This window comes from Pundamilia nyererei, unplaced genomic scaffold (genome assembly GCF_000239375.1).
Source record: "Pundamilia nyererei isolate P.nyererei 1_Seehausen unplaced genomic scaffold, PunNye1.0 scaffold00013, whole genome shotgun sequence".
NCBI lineage: Eukaryota > Metazoa > Chordata > Actinopteri > Cichliformes > Cichlidae > Pundamilia > Pundamilia nyererei.
This window is the reverse complement of record NW_005187414.1, coordinates 2,318,293-2,326,737: the sequence shown is the minus strand read 5'-3', so window position 1 is coordinate 2,326,737 and position 8,445 is coordinate 2,318,293.

Here is an 8,445-nt window from a genome sequence, read left to right as displayed (position 1 = left end):
GTGATTGGATCCAGTGAGAATCCCAATGAAGCAATAAGTATCTCAGCGTCAGCTCTGCTCCCTGGGGTTTCTGTGCGCAGCCCACAGGCCCGGGCCCAGCCCTTCCTGTTCAGTCCAGATGGAAAGCGAGGCGGGGTGGGATCTGGAGATGAAGAAAGGCAAGTGAACTTCAAACCCTTTCAGCTACTGTGAAGGTGACTGCAGCAAAACAGGCAGCAATGGATGGATGGATGAGGGTATGGGAGGTCTTTGAACTAATTTGGAAACACCAAATGTGAAAAAAGAAAAGTAATTTTTATCACTACTATAACAAAAACTGGGACATGAATTTGACTCCTAAATTCAGATACTTTTGTTCCACGTCAGCCTGTTTTTAATTGACAGACAGCTGAAGAATTCTCTCTCTCTGAGTTGAGATGTGGTCCTGATTGGTTGGGGCCCTGTGGAGCTGTGGTCCCAAAAGATAATATCGTGTCCTTTGACTTTTACTACAATAACTTTCTGTAATAATTAGGGACATCAGCAACTGTCACACATTTTACAGCACCCACAATTTGTTAGGCTAGCAGCAGCGACCTGAAAGCAATCAGCGTCAACCAGTGCAGCCAGTTGTTTCTTTTGCTTAGTTATTGTTGTGGTTTAACATCTGGCTATGGTTTAGAGCAGTGTGTGTCATTATGGGTGTACATCGAATGGTCATAAAGAGGCTCATCAGCAAACGTAAGCAGCATGCTAGCTAGCATTTTGTAGGCAAAACTGACTCATGTTTAAGAAACACCAAAGGACATTAGTGTTGTTTAACACAATTTAGACATGCTGTATGTAAAAACACTGCATCCAGACTCTTTGGTCTGGAAACAACCGTAAAAAGTTATTTAATCTGTTTAGCATTTACCTACGGCGAGCAAAGACAAACCTCCAGGCTGAACGGCAGCCAGGAAGTAATGGCTCTCTTACTGCACATCGCTCCTCCCACAGAAACCTACTGCATAGGTTATTTATGAAAGCTGCTGTTATAATCTTTACATTGTAAGTTAAGTAACTTAAAGTGCTGTCACCTCCAGTTACAAAAAAAGGAAAAATAAAGAAGCGTATCCTGTTAACATCAGATTAATGTTATAAAAAACTGTATTTTAAACCCACTGACCATTTCCTAACTTTACCAATGAAGCAGACCTGCTCCTATTCAAGATTACAGGGAGCCAACTTACCATTTAAATACAAGCACCAAACGGCAGATATCATAGGAAGTGTAGCTTTCCTCACACATCCCCATTATTTGACATAGATGTCCACCCATCCACAGATTTAAGTGTTAATTAAGCATTAATCTCCCCATTCTCCACCGTGCCAGCTTTTCTTTAAACATCATTTCCCCACAGCTGTTCCAATCTGTCTAAGGTAGCCAAATTCTATTCCTGCCTGTTCCAGTTGGTCACTCATATCGCGGCAGCTGCACAGAGCAGGTTTTGTCATTTGTTTTGTGTATTTCACCGAAACACTTTCAAAATCAGTGCTGTATGAAATTAAAGTATAATAAACTAATTAGAAATGTGCACAGGTGAAATCTAAAGAGAAGTTCATGCTCTGCAGAGGGGCCTGGGAGCCAGTACCCTTATCTCCCCTCTGCAGGCTACACACACACTCGTGTGATGCAGGGAGTGATAATGACACTGAAGCTATGGCTATTACAGCTACATCACTCAAGTTAATTCACAGCTAGGTCGTAGCATTTCCCCACCAGTTGCTGTGAGCCTATGCAGGGCTGCTCCATATGATTTAACACAGGTCCTCACAAATGATGACACTTGATTGTTGCATAAAGGACGCCATGAGGCTCCTGCTCACCGTGCCAGGAGAGGTCATTGTGACATCACCGCTGGCAGCCTGAATAGCTGCTCCTCCACCTGTCTGCCATTAAACATGGAAATCACTGCACTCATCCGTGACTGTTGAATATTCAGTGAGCAAACACAGTGTACAGCACTTCATCTTATTTTAAAATGGGTTATAAATACAAATTGTTGCACAACAATTGCACAAAAACATGATTTTTTTTCTCCCCTAAGCCCAGGAGAAAATGAGGTTGATACGGAGACTCAGCTGCAATAACCCATTCACTTATTGAACGACAGCGGCTGGATACACTCTCAGCCTCCGGGCTTAAACGAAAAAGCAGAGCATGGCTGCCTGATTGAATGGGTTTGTAATGCAAGCCAAATAGGTTTGTTCTAATGGGAATCAGCCTTGGTGACGGCTGCAGAGGCTTACGCTAGCACTATAACAGCAGTAAGCAGAAGGGGCAAACACCCCATTGCTTCTTGATTGGCTCTGAGAGGCAGAAGCAATACTAAGGGTTTGCTGTGTTTACTAATGGTCGTTTTAGTGGGGTAATATTCAATGAGCCTTAACTTTAGGAATCTGTAGTTCAGAGAAAAGGTGCAAGTTTGTGTTGCGTGCGTGTGTCACTTCCCGCTCATGATCACATGTCTGTGCAACTTAATTAGGTCCAAAGTCTGCTCTGGTTTTAACACTGGACATCCTGCTGTCCTGCCTTGAGCCATACAAACGTTTGACGAGCTGGAGTGATGCAGAGGTCGCCCAGTGATCTGAATGTCCCGTAGAGGTAAGAAAGGTAAGAAGTTCATACTATAAGGTAAAGACGGTACGATGTTGGTGAAGTTCAACAATCCACCAAAAACCTCTAGAAGTAGGCACTTGGCAACAGTGGGGAGGAAGAACTCTTTTTGAACAGGAAGTGACATCCAGCAGAAGCAGATTCAGGGAGGGACATCCATCTGCTGCAGTGGGGATGGAGGGAAAACTTGGAGACAAAAGATTAGCAGCTGTGACACAACAAACATCTCACAATGGAGACAGAATGGAGGGCGGAGCCTTCAGCTTTCAGACAGCTCTATCCAGTTTGGCTTTGGGCGACAGACACCCTCTCTACTTTTAAGATTAGGCTTCAAACCTTTCTTTCAGATAAAGCTTATAGTTAGGGCTGGATCAGGTGACCCTGAATCCTCCCTTAGAGCTGCTGCAATAGGCCTAAGCTGCTGCAAACTTCCCATGATGCACTGAGTTCACTCAGTTCTTTTTATTCCAGTTTGACTCTGCATTTAATCATTAGTTATTCTTCTTCTCTGCACTTCCTCCGACGGTGTGTCTTTTGTCCCGTCTTGGTTCTCTTCTCCCTCTTGGCTGCCCCTCCCCCTCCCTGAGCTTCGTTCTGCCGGAGGATTCTTCCTGTTAAAAGGAAGTTCTTTCTTACCGCTGTTGCTCATTGGGCATTGGAGTGAACATTGTTTTGCTGTTGGTGTTGGATTGCAGACATCCTGTTTAAGTGATAAGCCTGCTCTTTCTTTGTTGTCAGACTCTGTGACAACTCCACAACACCATAAAACAGAGAGAGAACCCCAACCATCAGATGATGCCTTATGATGAAGCACTTGGTGAAAGTGGGGAGTGAGAACCTTATTTCCACAGGAAGAGAACTCCAGGAGAAGCAGCCTCGGGGAGGGGCAGTCGTCTGCCACGATCAGGCATGAGGAAAGTTTTTCTTGGAGATAAAATAACCCAGGCGTGACTCTTGGCAGTCACCAGTGAACCAGTGCATGTCACATACTAGAAAATGTTTCCTTTCATGCATTTATTTTGTCTTTACATTTTTTACATTTAAACGATTTTTATTTGCCAAGATTTTTCATTTATCGCCCTGTTGTCATACTACCGTGAACATTTTTGCTTTTACAGACCAGAATCGTCTTCTGCAACCATGATGCAACTGAGGTAAAACATATAAAGAGAGAAATTAACAAAATAAAACAAAACCTATCTATGTTTCTTTTAGTAAGATTGTCATGGGTTTGATTCACCCTTTCACTCAGCTCTATAACATTGGTGATCATTTGTATGTGCATGCTTTCCTTCGGCATATGTAGGAACAGATTGGAGGGTCAGAGCTGATGTCAGCACATGGGGGTGGAGGAGTGGGGGGTGTCTGCCTCCTAATTAGCCACAGACCGGAGGGAGCACTGAGGGGGCAAAGGTGAAGAGTTGAGCTGCAGGACACTGAGGCTGCAGCAAAGAGGAGGGTTAGCAACATTCCCATGCAGTTGCATCACATTCATGTGAGCAGAGATGTCATTAGTGTTTGTGCGCCATTGTCAGCTCTGAACATGCATCATGTATGTATGAGAATCAAAGAGCAGGTCCTCGTGACCTGATCTGAATACTGCTGGCAGATGTTAAATAACTCTCACTGTCACACTGCTGCAATCTCTTTGACAAGTGCAGACAGATGTGCGTTCAGTTTCTCATACATGTGCAAATGCAGATTATAGACTCTTTTTTTACATTTAGAGAGTGCATTTGCTGGAAAACACAAACCAGAGGAGCGCTCTGAATTTATTCATTACCACCCCAACGTGACAAACTGGAGCAAAGCTGGACTAATGATGGGACAGAATGCAAATGTGGGGAAACTTCGTCTGCTGGGAGCAGCAGGCCTGATCTATGAGTTTGCATGTGTTCTGCAGCCTAATACAGCTCAGATGAGTAGACACTTTCCTCGGGACGTAGCTGCAGCGCAAAGCACATCAGGAAGGCAGCTCGTCCTCGGGTTTGTGCATGTACACATAAGTGAGTGAGCGAGTCGAGCCTGCCAAATGTGATTTATTTAGACAAATGCGAAAATATCAATCCAGTGATGAATGAGCGGCTGGATAAGCAAAACTCTTGAGATTGCTCATCATCTTCAAATTTAAGGCCGAGCACAGGTTCCAGCCCTTACGGAGAACAAATAATACAGCTGATTCTCGTTGTGCTCTCATCTGACAGGTGAAATTGGACTTACACAAACTATTCAGGGTTTTCAATCCGACCGTCTCCGGGTATTTGTTAGACTTTCAGGACTACTTGAGAGATCAGCGTGCGCGTTTAGCGCTAAATCCTATAATTGAACCGACTGCAGCATATCAATACAGAGCAGTAAAAAAAAGAAATGTTTGAGACTCACGTGCACACATATGCATTCGATCTGCAGCCGAGTACGTGCTCACAGAGTCAGTCAATAGTTTCTCTGGACCTTGACTTTTCAAATGTGTTCAGAACTTAAGAGGGGAAGCAGGGATTGAGCGGAGGCTTAGTAAAGCTCCACAGTCTGTTTTTGCTGCAGGCTCGGCCGAGCCCCGCTTCTCCTCCACATGCTGCTTCATAAAACATTTTGGCAGACTGGACACATAATTGCCCGCACTGTTTGAAACACTTTGTTTCCTCCACTTCTGTGTTATTAAGTCTAACGAAATCTCTCCTTTCCCCTCCACTTTCACTGTGACGTTTGGGTACGGTGGTATTAGAAGTGCAGTGTGTACAAAACGACAAAACACACTTTTTTATGTAGAGGAAAAAAAGAAGCACTTAGCTGTCAATTATTTTTCTTCTCTTAAATATTACAGGCTGCTGCACAAAAGACACCAGCAGGAGCTTTTAAAACAGGGTTTGAGTTAGACAGCTGCTGAACACAGAGCTGCTGTATATGTCTGTTTGCACATTTTTAAAGTACTGTCCTTAATTATAGGTTTAGAATATAAAGTTTTCATTAATTCTTTTACCTTTTTGCAGTATGGATGGCAATGGGGTGATAAGATGTAAAACTTACGAAAATACAGTTCAAAGTTCTAAATCTGTGCACTACTTCACATTGGATTGGAGTCTTTGCCGAGCCTGGCAGCACCAGACAAGCCCTAAAACCAACATGCAAAGACAGGCAGGGCAACTTTCATCCTTCCACCTGTAATATAACACTAGATAACAATGAAATGTTTCAAATCGACTTTGTAAAGAAACGTAAAAGCTTAGTGAGACCCCTTTAACCTCATTCAAACTTAGCTGCTTAGAACAGTCGGCTCTATTCATCTTCCACACTCTTTAATCCTCACCTCCTTCATTTGTCTATTATTTGATGTTGGCACACACACATTTGATAATTTGTCTAATCCTCATTTCTCCCATGCAAACATTTCCAATTTTGCTAATGATGAAATGATAATGAGATGGGCGTACCCATGCATAAAGAGAGCAGCGGTGCAGTCATCAGCTGCTGCTAACTAACATGAATTCCCTGACTTGCGTAGCTTGACAGGCCAGAGTGAAACACTGAAATCTGCACAAGCTGGTGGGGAAGCAGGCTTCAAAACAACACCTGCTGTCTGCACTTCATTAGGAGGTGAAAGAGGCATCGGCCCCGTGACACTGCTGTACAATCAGAGTGGGCTGAGGGTTTCATCAATCAGCAGAGCTTTATTTGTGTAGCATCAGTCATGCTCAAGTTAATGCGGCTCAAAGCGCGCGGCTGCTGCTATTACGACCAAAAAGATGAAACGGGGAAAAAGAAAACCAATCAAATAGGATAAATGAGTGAATGAAATAATACAAAGACTATAAACTGAATGCAGTCAGAGGTCGAGTCATAGAGGCTGGTTTTCAGTCACGTTCAGCATCCCAATGCGCTCAGGTAAAGTTTGGGGTCATATCAGATAATAATACGGTGGCCCTGAGAACTGCGGTCAAGTGAGCCCTCACTTACGAAGTCACAGTCCAGCTAGCCGCACCTAAAATGTGGTTGCACTACTCTTACGCATATTACGGTATCGGTGCCGACTGGCTTAGAAACGCAGTGTTTTCTGTCCTGACACTATTTTACTTCACAATCCACTCCCAGTTTTAGTTTATCTCCACTCTTCCCCCTGTGATCCACAGCCCAAATTACTGTATGATTCAGAGAAAATTAACAATGAAATTTACCCAATTTACTCTACTGTACTTTTAATGTCCTCATCTTTGAGCTCAGATTACAGGAAAACTATAAGAGGTGACGCATAAGGTTAACGTTAAAGCTGGGGCAGGACATTAGTTGTTCCCTACACATTCAGTAAGTACTGCTTGAGATCTATATTCCAGGCATATCCTCATGACTGAATACTGAGTATACGTAAGTAAAAAAATCTTTATTAACCTTTGTATTCCAAAACTTTATCATGTTTACAAAGTAATAAAAGCTTATTTATTATACTCCTCAGGTCATTGAAAGTCTCCTGCACCACTGGGCCATTCGGCTGATTCTGGGGAATAATATCTACATTATGAACCACTACACGAGCGGTGTGATCCTCTGTGGAGAGAGAACTAATCAGGAGACAAAGCTTGTCCAAGGTAAAAAAATTTTTATATATTCTAGAATTAATTTTTTACAATTTAATTAATGTCTCGAAATGGAAAAAGTATTGTTGCAAATTTGTAATTAATTCCTAATATGTCAGGTGAACTTTGACAACTACAGAGCCGTTTTATCCTTTGTTGGAAATGTACACTGGAAGTTTCTGGTTAGTACGAGCAGCATTTCTGTGAAAACAGTTTGTTTCAATAACACATTATTCATAATTTATGTACTTTTTAAATGTATATATCTATCTCAGTACATAAATGCAGATGACAGCTGTCTGTATTTGGTCGATCCTTCAAGAAACTCTTTGGAGCAGGAAGAGTCTGACCGTGCAGCCAAAAGATTCCGGTAATTATGCGTTATTACATGTATATAATAACATGAAGTATTAGAAAAGTGACAGGAGGACTTAGGAGGTCTTTTTCTAAAGGTGAACGTATGGTTGTAGATTAAAGTTTAATAAAATCTGTGGTTATCAGTTCTTTAAAGAATTTTAAAAAATAATTCAAAATTACTCACATATGTAATTTTAAATAATAAAAAAACACTGACAGTGTTTAAGCAGTGAGACATTTGAGACAGTTAACATTTGTAGATTTAATAAAAGAACATGTTAATAATTTTGATACTTCATCTAACATAATGTAGAGCACAGGGCTTTCTGACACACCATTAAAAACAGTGATATGTACTATATGTGTCTTTTTCTGTGTGACTTTTATCTTTCATTATTATATAAATGTGATGTATGTTATGTTCACAAAGTGAATACTTCAAAATGAGGAGGACATGCTACAACCAAACAGACTGGGTGAGTGTGAGACTTCGAGGAGGAGTACTGACACGTCCATTTCAACGGGATGGTTCTAGCTGAGGAGTAATGGTCATCATGGTATGGTACCACATTAACGCAATAATATTGTTCTGTAAAATTAGATAAGAAGATGGGGTGGAGGGTGGGGGAAGTTAAAATAATCTTAAAAGGTTAAATTGTGTAAACAGGAAGTGTAACATTTGCAGATGTTTTCGATTAATTTTTTTTTTTTTATTTCAGATGGCCAAAGCAGTAATGGAAGCATTCCCAAATAAACCAGAAATGACATTTTTGACGACAAAAAACGAGATGGCTCGAAGGACATTTGCACAGACAATACTTGAGGCCTCCGGTGTGTAATATCTTCTTCAAATGGACATATTTATTTGTGTCAAACTGATGAACA